This window comes from Zonotrichia leucophrys, chromosome 1A (assembly GCF_028769735.1).
Source record: "Zonotrichia leucophrys gambelii isolate GWCS_2022_RI chromosome 1A, RI_Zleu_2.0, whole genome shotgun sequence".
Taxonomy (NCBI): domain Eukaryota; kingdom Metazoa; phylum Chordata; class Aves; order Passeriformes; family Passerellidae; genus Zonotrichia; species Zonotrichia leucophrys.
The window spans coordinates 2,190,033-2,202,408 of record NC_088170.1 but is presented as its reverse complement, the minus strand read 5'-3'; the positions used below and the strand labels follow the sequence as shown (position 1 = coordinate 2,202,408).

The following is a 12,376-nucleotide window of genomic DNA, read 5'->3' as shown; positions in this document are numbered from 1 at the left end:
CCCAGAGCTGTTTGCTGAGGCTTGGTGCCACAGCCTTAAGTGCTGGACATGCACAACTGGGTGAAATCTCTGGTTTTCCTGGGAAGCAAGAGCTCACTAGGTTTAAATTAACCCTAATTAAAGCTTGGGAGGAGCTACATGCCAGTGACAAAGCTGGGACAGCCCCACGTGAGTTTGCACAACCAGCCTGCTCTATTCTGCACACAATAGCTCACTGTACAGGGCCTGCAGGGAAGGGCCATGGGAGCACAAGATGGGGAAAACAAGGAGGCCCAGAGAAGGGGCACAGTTTATTTAATGTGTTATTTAGTGGTGTTTTACTTTCCAGCATCAGGCATGAGTGGCACAAGGAGCTGTGAGAGCAATGCAACCATCAGCTCCCTGCAGCAGCCATGGCTGGGGGTGTTGCATTTCTTTGTGGATAATGGATGATGGAAAAAAACCCCCATTATCCATGAGGAACCAGTGGCAGAAGAAGATGTTCCATGTCTAAAATGGATGTTACAATAGTTTAAAGTGGACAGCTGGGACATTGAGGAAAAAGCAAAAATACACAAATATGTACAACAGGACTTTCAGTTTGTCTGCAAACTGCAGGAGCAAGAATCCTTTGTCTTATTTATTAGCATAAAGTTTTCCAAATTTTTGATTTTTTTTTTCTATTCAGTGTGGAATAAAAGCCTTAAATTAGAACAGTAAACTTTTCTAAGGCCTCAAAAGCCCAGGGATTCCACAGTGCACCAAGGGCAAAATGCATCTGCCAAACTTTCTATTTTTACCTCTTTTAAGCTATTTTAATACCACTTCACTTGGGAAAGAAAACAAAGTCCTTTTTGCTGTTAATAATACACTATTCTGCACTTTTGATCCTTATGTTTTGCTTTCTAATTGCCTAAATGTCATGCATGCCTAATAAATTGGATAAAGGGTATTGATTACGCCTCTGGTTTGTGTAGCTAAAACATAGAGTCAATTAATCTGCACTGTATATTTATGAAGATAATCAGTTATTAAAACTGAAAGGAGGCAGGCAGAATTAAGCTGGAGAGTATTTCAGCAGATGAGTCCCTATCCAGTGTACATTCACAAGATTTTCCCAGGCTTGTGTTTCAAAACACTAGAAATCACTGGAGACCTTGAGGAGGTGCTGGGTTCATGTTTTACCTGAAAAAAACCTTTTTTTTTAACCAGTTATTATAAAAACAAACAAGCAACAACAACAACAAAAGAGGGAAAAAAAGGACAAAACAAACAAACAAACAAAACCCATCCCAAACCCCTGAACAGCCCCCAAAACAATGAAAAAGCTCAAGACTCGGAGCCCTTGATATAAAAGCATATATATACTTAATTTTTTCAAATGCAATCTACGATAGAACAAGGTAGAGATCTAGGAAGTCATAATGTTTTACTGTGGATTTTTTGTTGTTTTTTTTTTTAATTAAGGTTGGGATTAAATGTGTGAGATGGTATTTTTTGTTTTGATTTAGATGTTTATTAGATTTTTATTTATATCACAGTTTTTTAAACTGTGAGTTCTATAGTATTTTACCTTAATAAATTAAAAATGAAGTTGTATTTTTAACAAGGCTTTTTAAGGATAAATTGTTTAATTAAATTATATTTAAATTATTTGTATTTTCAATTTCATAACTTGTAGGGGGATAGAATATAAGTAAATAAAGGTAGTATAGCAAGTAATCTTACCCCCTAAAGAGTTGCAGCTGAGCCAATCATTAAGGATTAGGAGCAGGCCTGATGTTAACAGGCCACAGCTGTAGCCAATAAGAAGAAAAAGACTGTTATAAAAGAGTGGATTGGTGGGAACGGGAGTTCCTTGTCTGCTGTGAGGATAAGGAAGAGTCAGTGCCTGGAGGAGCTGCCTACAAGAAACATCAAGGAAGTATGAAACTGGCAATATGGAACCCTTGCAATGTTCTGATAATAGAACTTGTGCAGTGTAATGACAACAATAACTAATTACTTGTTGTTTGTAATGTGGATTTTAAAATTTAATTATATCATATTATTTAAATTTATTAAGAAAGTGAAGAAGAAGGATTCGGTTTTGGTTTAAAAAATTATTTTTATTTCTATATATTTTGATTTATATATATATTTTATTAATATATATTATTTTATATTTTCTTTTATTTTTATTTATATATTTTGCTGTATTCTAAGACTTTAAGTGTTTTGCTATGTAATATTGCATGCTTTTATTTAAACTATATACTCATTATTTTAGGTTTATTGTTTAATTTTGTAAGTTTTTTCTATGATCTCAGGTTAAATGTAGTGTTCTCTTGGGGGTCGGTGTTTGTTAGTACAGAAAGTTTAAAACTCTCAGTAAGCAGGGTTCCAACCTTTCACCATGGCTTTTGCTCCCTAAATTCCCCATGGCTGTGAGAATGTGCAAAGAGAGGGGGTCACCCCACGGGGTTCAGGCGCCCCATTGAGGGCAGTGCCCAGGTCCAAGGTCCCAGTGGGGTCTCCTCATCCCCCTGGGGGAAAGGCGCTGCTGGTGGTCACAGATCAGGGCTTGGAACCCTTCAGGATGTGGAGTTGTGCTGCTGGGAGCTGGGACAGAGGGAAATGTGCCCAGGGTGCTGCTGATGCCTGGGGAAGGCTGCCCTAGAGCAGAGGCTGGGCAGAGTTACAGAATAAAGCGGGGATTTACTAAAAGGATCTCCTCCATGGATGCACCATGGGCAGAAGAACACAAAATGGCCAACCAGTCATGGGGTCTATCACTGGGAGCAGTTCTGCTCCATTTGCATCTTGCAGTTCATTGTCCAGTTCCAGCTTTAGCCCTGGATGAAACCTCCAGGCTCTAAGGAGCACAAATCCACTGGCAATGGCATCCTTGCTGGGGATTTGGGCCTCTCACTGGACAAAATGTGCTGGCAAGCAAAGAATGATGTGCTGGGAGTTTTTCATGAATGGAATAGGACTGCTGGGAGATGTTCCTTGAGCTTTGTTGCAGCATCAGCCTCATTACATGGTTGGGACAACAGAAAGGTGGTAAAAACTCACATCTTGCCAACAGCAGCCAATGATTTCTTTGTTACAGAGCACTTTAGAAACTTTCTAGCCAATAGCACATTGCTAAAGCTTACAGATAATTGTTCTGGCCAATCACTAAAAGCACAGCTACACCTGCTTCACACTGTTTGCTTGTCTGCTCTCTATTAACAATACACAACACTCCATTATTAATTTTAAAACCTCCTACTATCTGCTAAGCATATTTTCTGCACTCTTAAGGTCTATCTCAGCCAAGCCTAAAACTCAAGCTATTGTTTTATGTCCTTGCTTGCTGTACTATTGTAACTTTTCTGCTTCCAGACTTTGCAGCTGGTTCTGTTTTCTGTTCTTTCTGTTTCTAAGGCCTGCTTTTACAGATTTCTGAGAATCTTCTTACCTTTACTATTTCCCAAAAAATGACAAAGAATTGGGCTTGTTTTCTGCCTTTCCTTTCAACTTTTTCTTAATAGTAGCAGCATTTGCTTCTTTGAGGAATATGTGTGCACCCTACGTTTATGGTTTTCTTTTCACTCCTATGTTCTCTGATTCTCTAGGATAATCTGAAGGAGCATGAAAATCTTTAATCTTGATAAGAAAAAAGTTATAATTTCAAGTCTGACTTAAAGCATATCTTCTCAGAGAGAAGCAGCATTTTTAACTTTCAGCTTGGGTCAGTTAGGAGAACATACAACAAAATATTTGCATTTTTCTCATCTCTAATATATACAGTGATTCTGAGAGAAATCATCCTTCTGGTCTCAAGGATTTCTAAAATGCTGTGAGGCACTAGAACAGGATTTTTTTCCTCCAGACTAGTTTAAAAACTGTAATATTTTTTTCTCTAGTTAAGGGACCATGTCTAGAATCCTTGCAAATATTAGCAAATTTTACAGGCCAGAAGGATTGCATTTTCTAATTGAAAGCAAATGAAAAACAGCAGTGAAGGTCATTTTTTTTCTTCTTCTTCAGGTTTTATTTAAGCAAATAGGTAAAAGGGAAAAGAGAAGCTGAAACTGTGAAATTTTTTTTCAGATTTACTTTTCAGTTTCCTGACTCAAAGAGAAATGTGCAGCAAGTTCTGCAGCCATTAATATGAAATACTGTGTGAGGGATTCAATTTCCCTCAAGAGGAACTAAATCCAGAGCCAGGACGAACACTGTAGTCCCAGCTCCACAGGGAAAAGGGAAGGAAAAAAGACAAGAGAAATTGAAAAGGAGGAGAGAAAGGGGAAAGGGAAAAGGAGAAGGAAAAGAGGAAAGGGAAAAGGAGAAGGAAAGGAAGGGGATCCCAGCCACATTCTTTATCATTTATTTCTGGGATGCCTTTTTCTAACTTGCCCAAAATAACTTGGGTCTAATCACACCTCCAAGTTCACCATGAATGTCACTGAACTTCTCAAGGCTCTCCCCTAAAATTAATAATTAAAGACAAAATTGGAGGTTTCAAAACTGATGCTTCAAAAACTCAGTTTCGTTTCATTAATGCTCCTTGCGCCCCTTCTACTTCAATTAGGAATTTTGTCATATATGCTAAAGTTCATTAATTATCATATTTCAGGGTCTTGGCAGGCAGTTTAAAAATAATCCCATAGCCTTTGGAGCTTTGATTTCAGAGGATTCATTCAGTGTGCTCTGGGGCTGTTGTGTAACTACCATGCTTGTTTGTCTGACAACAACAAGTTTAAATCAGGGTTTTTTTCATCATTCTTTTTGTTTAAATGCATTTCCACTGTCACTCTGCTGTGGAGCCAGGCAGACAAAGATAAAAACATGGCCAATTGCAAAATCCAGATGGCATGGATGCTTAAGTAGCCATTTAAGTTACTTCATGACAAACATGCATACGTTAAAATTAAGATACTGAAAATTATTATTCTCTTGTTCACCTAACTGATGTGTTGAATTCATTTAAAAGAAAAAAAAAATCATGCTTTCTACACATGTAGGCACAATGTAAAAAATTGGAGGAAAAGAAATACAGCAAATACAACAGAAGATGAATTTTATTCTTTTGAGAATAAAAAATTACAGAAAATTCCAGGCTGTTCCTAAGAAACCACATTCCTATAACAGTGTTATGTAGTGGACTACATCTCCTATTACCAGTCTGGATAGATTATGACATTATTCATTTCTATCTATAGATTGCAGATAATACATCATAAGAAGAAAATCTAACAAAGGAGGTCATGATATGTAGGATTATGAAGAGAATGAGGAAAGCACAGGTAAAGGTAAGAGCTGAAAGCAAAACCAAGTTGCAAAACTGCATTTTTTGTTGCTGGGGTTTTATTTTTGCTTGGTTTGGAGTTGTTGGGGTTTTCTGTTTAAAAATGGAACACAGCTATTTTGTCCAAGTTCAGTACACAGAGATCCCCATGAGAACTGTTGTTGCTCCTCTGCCAGGATATCAGATAGAGAATATCAGATCTCTCTCTGCAGCTCTTCTTCCTCCTCCCCTCAGCCCCTGTGATCTCTGATTCATCCTCCAGGGACAGAGAGCAGAGCCAGCCTTGGTAAGGAGACTGAACCAGAGAGGAGATGCCATGTCAGCAGTGCATGGAGGTAAAACCCCCTCAGATAACCCACCCAGCCCTAAAAAAGAGGATTTCCAGAGGGTGGGAAGGTACAGGAGGTGTTCTGCCTCCCAGCAAGGCTCCAGGATGGCTGGCAGGCAGAGAAGGAGGCCCTGGATTTTCAGAGCTTGTGACACAGCTCTGGCCTTGGCCTCCCTCTGCAAGCACTTAAGGGCATCTCTAAAAAGTTTTCCTTCCCATGTTCCTTATCAAAAAGAAGTCACAATCTGGCTGTTAAATCAAAATTCAGTCACACATTTCCTCCTCCCAGCAGGACTTCTGAGCTGCCTTTATTCCTTCAGAGCCAAACAAGGGGGTGATGAATGGAGATATTGTGGCATGGGAACAGAGCCTGGGATCTGCCTGATGTTAGGCAGAAATGAGAATCCAGTGTTCTTTTGGAAGTACCACCCTTGCTAATCCCACAGGATTAACAGAGCCATCTCTGGGGGAAGGGGCTGCTCCACTCAGCCTCAGACTGGGGCTTTGGAATGCAGAACTTCACACATAAAATAATCCTATAAACCAGGATGAATTCAATGATTATGAACTTAGGAAAAGTCCATTTTGAAGAGCACGTCATAGGAGTATAATCAACCCACCTCATTCTTATCTGCAACAGATCTTGGGTTAATAGAAGTAGGCTGAGTGTCTGGCTCATGCTACTACTTGTATTGCAATTTTCACTCCAAATAATTGCAAATTACTTTACAAATTATCTACACAGCCTGCCTGACCACTTTAAAGCAACTGCTGATAGGGACAAGCTCAACCAACATCAAGAGCTGTCAGGGGATATGCAGCTGGTGGAAAGCTGTGTCTGGAGTGACCAAGGTTCAGTTTGCTAATCTAAAGAGTGACTATCACTGCCTGCTGTGATCCACTAAACAATGCAGAGGTGACGAGAGAAAATGATGATAGAAAATTTCAAAGTTCCTTCTGTATAAACAGGAGACATCTCTACCCCAAAGTTGCTACAAGGTGCAGTACTTGGTTTCCAAGGTTTCATCTCAAAAGGAAACCTGTTGAGTAAATTGTGAGATTCATTCTCTGTATTCCAGAATAGTGAAAGGCTCAGGGCATCTCACAGGACTGAAAGCATTTGGGTATTTTAAATGTGATGCTTAAGAGACTAAACCACCCCCTCTGGGAACTGAGTTAATGTTTCAATTCCAATTCACTTAAAAGCATCTTACTGGTGAGACAAGGTAGAGGCAGGTTGCCAGAGCCTGAGGTAGGTATTCCAAGTGCTTGTCAGGGGTGGGTAATGCAGCACACTGCTGGTTTTTCATGTTTCATCACCACAAGGAAGCACTCTGTTCCCAACCTGCTCCTGGAGCCACGGGAGAAGCTGTTCCCCAGCCCTCGGTGTGTGATGGATGCTCTCGGGAGGCTGCAGTGAGATACAGCACCCCTGAGGCTGAGAAAACTGCCAGGTAAAGCTGAGGAGTTCAGGAAACAGGATATCCATCCATTCTATGGAATGGACCACAAAGGAGAAACTGCCTTGCATTAAATCAGCTGCTGGTTTTCTGAAGAGGAAGAAGCAGCAGAGGGACTGAAGTACTGCTGTAATAGTGGAGATTTCTTTGAAATCCATCTGTTGCTGCTCAGGGGAAAATCCAGAGTGCTGCATTCTGCAAGAGCAAATCAAGTTGTTTTCTGAGAGAGGGGGTGAAAGGGATGCCTGGATTTCAAAGTTTTTTCCTACTGAGCAAAACCTGTGATGGTTCTTGTGTCTCACCTACTCCTGCTGGCCAAAGGGAGTTTGTTCCTCCAGGTGACCAATGCAGGACTGGAACTCAGATATTGCTTTGCAATGCCTGCAGAGACCACCACATTTTCTGAAACTCCCCATTTACAACTCCCTAGTTAAAATTAGCTATATGCTAATTCGTCCTTTAAAAATTAGCAGCTCCGTGCAAATTGAAAACAGATGTCTGTGTCTCCAGTCAGTGCTAGTTAGTTGAGGCACTCCTTCCTCACACAACCTGCTGCTCCATGTCCCCAGAGCCACAGCCCCAGTGCCTCACACACAACTCTGGAGCTTGCCAGTGATCATTTCTGGCATTTTATTATTGTTTTCTTTAGTGAGGTGCCAGACTCTGGGGATTTGAAATGCTGGGTCTGAAGCCAATCCTCTGGGCTTTTTGAAATTTGCTTGTAAGCAGTGTAAACCTCAGGCCACTGCTGTGGCCAGGTGACAGATTCTGCCTCTTGGCTGGGAGCAGCTCTCAGTGGATGTGTTGCTGGGACAGAGCGTGCATGTAAATGGAGCTGCTGGCAGTGAGGATGAGCACTGACACTGCCTGAAAATGCTTGATGCTGTGGGGTCAGTGATGCAGGCAGAACCAACTTTTCCTGAGTTATTTCATCACTGAAAGTCCACACTTTCAGCCTGCACACTTTTAATTCTTTATTAAAGTGCTGCACTGGTTTTAAGTGAGACATTTGAAATGGCTTTACAAAGGTCCTTGCTGAGCAGTACCTGCAGTGCTGCTTCATTACTGCCCATAACACCCCAGTGAATCTCAGTACCTGCAGAAAAATGACAACAATTCTCCTTTGCAGAGTGTCTGCTGCGAGGGGGGAAAAGCGAGCTTAGTGGAAATATAAATAATAGATTCTAATAGTCACAGCTGTTCATAAATAAGAAGATCTATACAAACACAGTCTAGTGGAACAGGCACATTTCTCTCCAAGACTGACTTGCTGCATGATTTTGAAGGAAACACTTTGTCACTTTTTGGCTCAGCTTCCAAATATGAAATATACACTGATAGGATTCTTACCACCCAATGTAAATAAAATGCTTTGAGAACATGAATACAAATGGATGTATAAATGCTAATATATTATTTTCTAGCTAAATCCATATTCTGCAAATGCAAACAGAGAACGAAGATGGATTTTTGTTTTTTGTACATCTGTGCCACTAGTGGAAGTTTTGCAAGCCAGATTAGGTCCTTGGGGACATAAGTGCATTCCTACTGCTCACAGTGTGTTTGTACAGTTGCAAAGTGGCTTAAGCTACTAAGCAATTCAGCTCATGGGTGTACAAAAAATAACAGCCATCATCCTGCCCTGTTAGATGCATGGCTTCTCCAGAGCTAAGCAAAGGGAAAATTGCACCCAAAATATGAGAAATCAGGAGATAAATGATTCATAAAACACAGAAGGAGTTTACAGCCTTGCAGGGATGGGGAGAGACCAGCTCTGCCTGGAGAAGCTATTGACTTCCACCAGCAAAATATTTCTGCTAATTCTGCTTGTTAAGAAATTGTTCTCAAAATAGCAAGAGGCTTCACTTAATTAAATGTTAGCAGGTCTCTGCATAATTTATATTTCATTTTGGTCAAAAGTCAGCTGAGAACCCCAGAATACTGTGGCAGGGCTGCGTGCTAAATTCTCCCTTCGTTTCCAGGGCTGCAGCTCCACTGAGGTCTACAGAATACCTTGTGATGATTAGGTCTTGTTAAATCCATTTAACATAGAAGATGACACATTGGAAAGCTGAATACCTTGCCCAAGGTCAGTGACACAGCAGGGAACTGAATTACAAGAAAATGACAAGTTCTATTTGCTTGCTGAATTCACTGGACTCATTGAAAATTTAATTTCTGCTCTGCTGACTCACGGGTGGCCACATAGGTGTGGCTGCAGCATAAAAGGGTTTTAAAGTCTTTCTAGGGATGCTGCTGAATCACATCTTCTTGTCTGGGCCTATTCTGTGTGTAATTTCAAAAAGGATTGCCAGGTCTGGCTGTGGAGATAGCAGCTGTTCAAACTGAAATATGATGCTGCTCCTGCTGCCATCGAGCTCTACAGTTTTGCTATTAGTTCATAAACAGATATTCTCCTTCTCAGGTTAGCCACAAAAATGTCTCTCACTTAAAGAACAATACTTTTCAATAAGGATAGGAAAACAAAGTTAGAGGTGTATATTTACACATGATCCATCAAAACAAATAATTTGAAGGTTTAAATGCACTTTTTAATTTTGAAGTGTACAGCTTTTAAAATATTTTTAGAGTCTGCATGACTCAGGAGAATAGTAACAGCATCTATGTACTTTTTTTTTTATTATTTAGTATTCCCATCCAGCCTGGGGTCATTCTCCTGCCAAGAGTTAGACAGCAAAGGATTTGACATCAGCTCTCACTAAGACTTTTACACATGCCTATACCCAATGACTAGTCCTAGCAAAGCTAGCAGGAATTCTCATGTTGTCAAAATTTAAGCATATGTTAAACCTCTAAAAGATCAGGAGCTACATCAGGTTACTGCTGACTAAATACAGGGAAAACCAGAAGTATTAGAAGTAATCAGGCAATTTAAAAAAAACTTTGCAACAGAAATCAGTCTGTAGTGCTGAATATATAAATATAAATAAATAACCTATAATAAATATAAATATAAAATAGAAGTAGAAAAATAAATATATAAATAACTTATTTATAACTTATAAACCCTTACCAATAACTATTCCATCTATAAATGAGTGAAACATGCTGTTGACAAACAAAGGATCCATTCATGCCCATGCTTATAAGAGGTGTGTAACTAATATTACACCAGTTACATGATTTTCTATCCACACTTCACCAATACTTGAGCTTTTTGTCATGGCACTGACATTAAATGTTAAAATAAAGACAAACAGCTTTAAGATCTAATTTTTTTTTCCTTAAAGCCTATTGGCAAACATTTTAGAAGGATTATGGCAATTTCTTCTTTGAAATTTCTATTCAATCTTATCAGCATTCTGGATAGAGATTTTCTACTAAAGGTTTAGAATACGGGACAGACAACAGCATGCTGAGGCTGAACCCCTTTTTTCTACAAGACAGATTTTACCAGGTAAGAATGAATCTGTGCCCCTTGGGGAACATCTGTAATCTTCACTTTTGGGTTTATACCTTCCAAACACAGAGCAGGGAATTTGATGAGGTCAATATTGATGAGGTCAATATTGCAACCTCTGTGAGAACATGAGTATTTTGTTTGATACCACTACTTTAGAGGGCAATTTGTCTCTGAAAAAGCCTGACTTGGGCCCCAAGAGGAGTCTGCACTAAAAGGGGTTCCCAGACTTTGTCCTAGGCCTGCAGAAAGCATCTGCTCATCCTGCAGAGGAAGAAAGCAGTGAGTGACTGTTCTCAGACTGCAGAGCAGCAGCCTTTCCCACATGAATCTCACCTCACTTGAGAGTAAAATGGCATTTCCTACCAACTTGGTAAAGGTCATTCTTTACAAAGCTGCATTCTTTTCAAAGATGACCTAAACATGAAAAAAAAAATCAAAACACTTACTGAAAGGGTGAGCATCACAGAAAAATCAAAATATGAACATATACGTAAAGGGTTGGCAGTTGTAATTTTTTTGTAATTTCTGTGGTTACTTAGCATTTTGGAGCAAAGGCAGTCATGAGAACAGAACACCCCTTCACTAAATGTCAGAGAAAACACTACTTATAACCACAAAGAAAAGGCTTTATACTAATAATACACTCACAAAATTCAACACTATCAGATAAAACAAAAATATAAGAACTTTCTATTTTTACATTTCATGAATCAGAAAGGTCACAAGCCCAATATAAAAAACATGCCTTGTAGGCATGAAGGGTAAAATGCTGAAGATGAGATGTAGTTTATCAGAAAATATTGTACAGTGCCTGTCACAGAAATGTGTTCTTAACATAATAAAGCAAATCCAGGAGAGATTTACCACCTGTCCTTACCCCTCTTACTTCACCATTAGATGTTCACTCATCCATCTCTTAGTGGGCAGTTTTAAAAGCATCTCTCTGTCACTTCCATGCTATTCCCCTGATCTTCCATGCTGAGCTGATCCATTTGCTGAGCTGGAAGGAGCAGAGCTGCCTCCCTAAGTTACTGAGTATGCGTTCCAGTGCCAGCAGGAGACAGGCAGAGAGGAACAGTAGGATTTTAAAGACAGAGGGGAAGAGGTCTGAAAGTAGTAAAGGACTGAAAGGAGAATGTTTGACAAGCTTCTGACACCCACTAAATTTAAAAGAAAGTTGATAAGTAGAGGGGAAAAAGGGAAAAAAGCATTTGTGGGTACAGAGATCATTGGGCAGATACTAAGTTTTGAACAAGTCATTGCCAAGTAGAAAAAGGAACTGGAGACAACAGGCATGAGGGGAGATCTGAGCACAAGTACAAAGAGTGAAGTATTAATAGCTGTGCATTAAAGGTCAAATCCTACAGACTGTTTAGACTTTGGTTCTTTCATTTATAATTGCTTAACCTTGATGTAACTCTACTGACTTAACTATAGCAACCTTCATCATTTGACTGATTGCTTTGTTTTTTTTTTTTTTAATAAAGAAAACCATCTCTATTTCACACAATCAGATCTGCTGAAACTCTGAATTAATGAACGTTTCATAAACAGGAAGTCGGGAAGTGAGAAAGAGCATTTATTGGGGGGAAAAATGTATTTAGGGCAAAAGGTGTTGGACATCTATTTATCTTGACAGAGAGACAAACAGGGTTGAATCCCTTCATGTATTCCTGTAAGTTTCATACAGTTTTCTCAGCATTAGTGAGACAGGGATAGCTGAGGATATCCATTCCTGTTCACATGTGGACAGAGCACATAAACTCTAATTCCCTCTTAATTATGATGGCTGACTTTCAGCAGAGCAACATTTCAGTAGCTCTACTGGATCAAGGAGGTGATCTGACTCTAGTTATTACAAAGCAGGAGATTGTAGCCTATCAAATATTAAAAAAGTGGAAAATTAC

The 12,376-nt window shown here is 39.5% G+C and overlaps 1 long non-coding RNA gene across 3 annotated transcripts; it reads left to right on the top strand.

Annotated features, from left to right (window-relative positions):
- The first annotated feature begins 1,831 nt into the window (after positions 1-1,831).
- On the top strand, positions 1,832-10,218 carry LOC135456317 (uncharacterized). Of its 3 annotated transcripts, none has more exons than XR_010442505.1 (4): positions 1,832-1,903; positions 5,172-5,261; positions 5,520-5,592; positions 5,878-8,817. It is a non-coding gene; the product is annotated as an uncharacterized LOC135456317 (long non-coding RNA). The 3 variants fall into 3 exon arrangements; XR_010442508.1 differs by lacking the exon at positions 5,878-8,817 and adding an exon at positions 9,028-10,218 and having other exon boundaries at positions 1,857-1,903; XR_010442507.1 differs by having other exon boundaries at positions 1,857-1,903; positions 5,875-8,817.
- Positions 10,219-12,376: the final 2,158 nt, after the last annotated feature.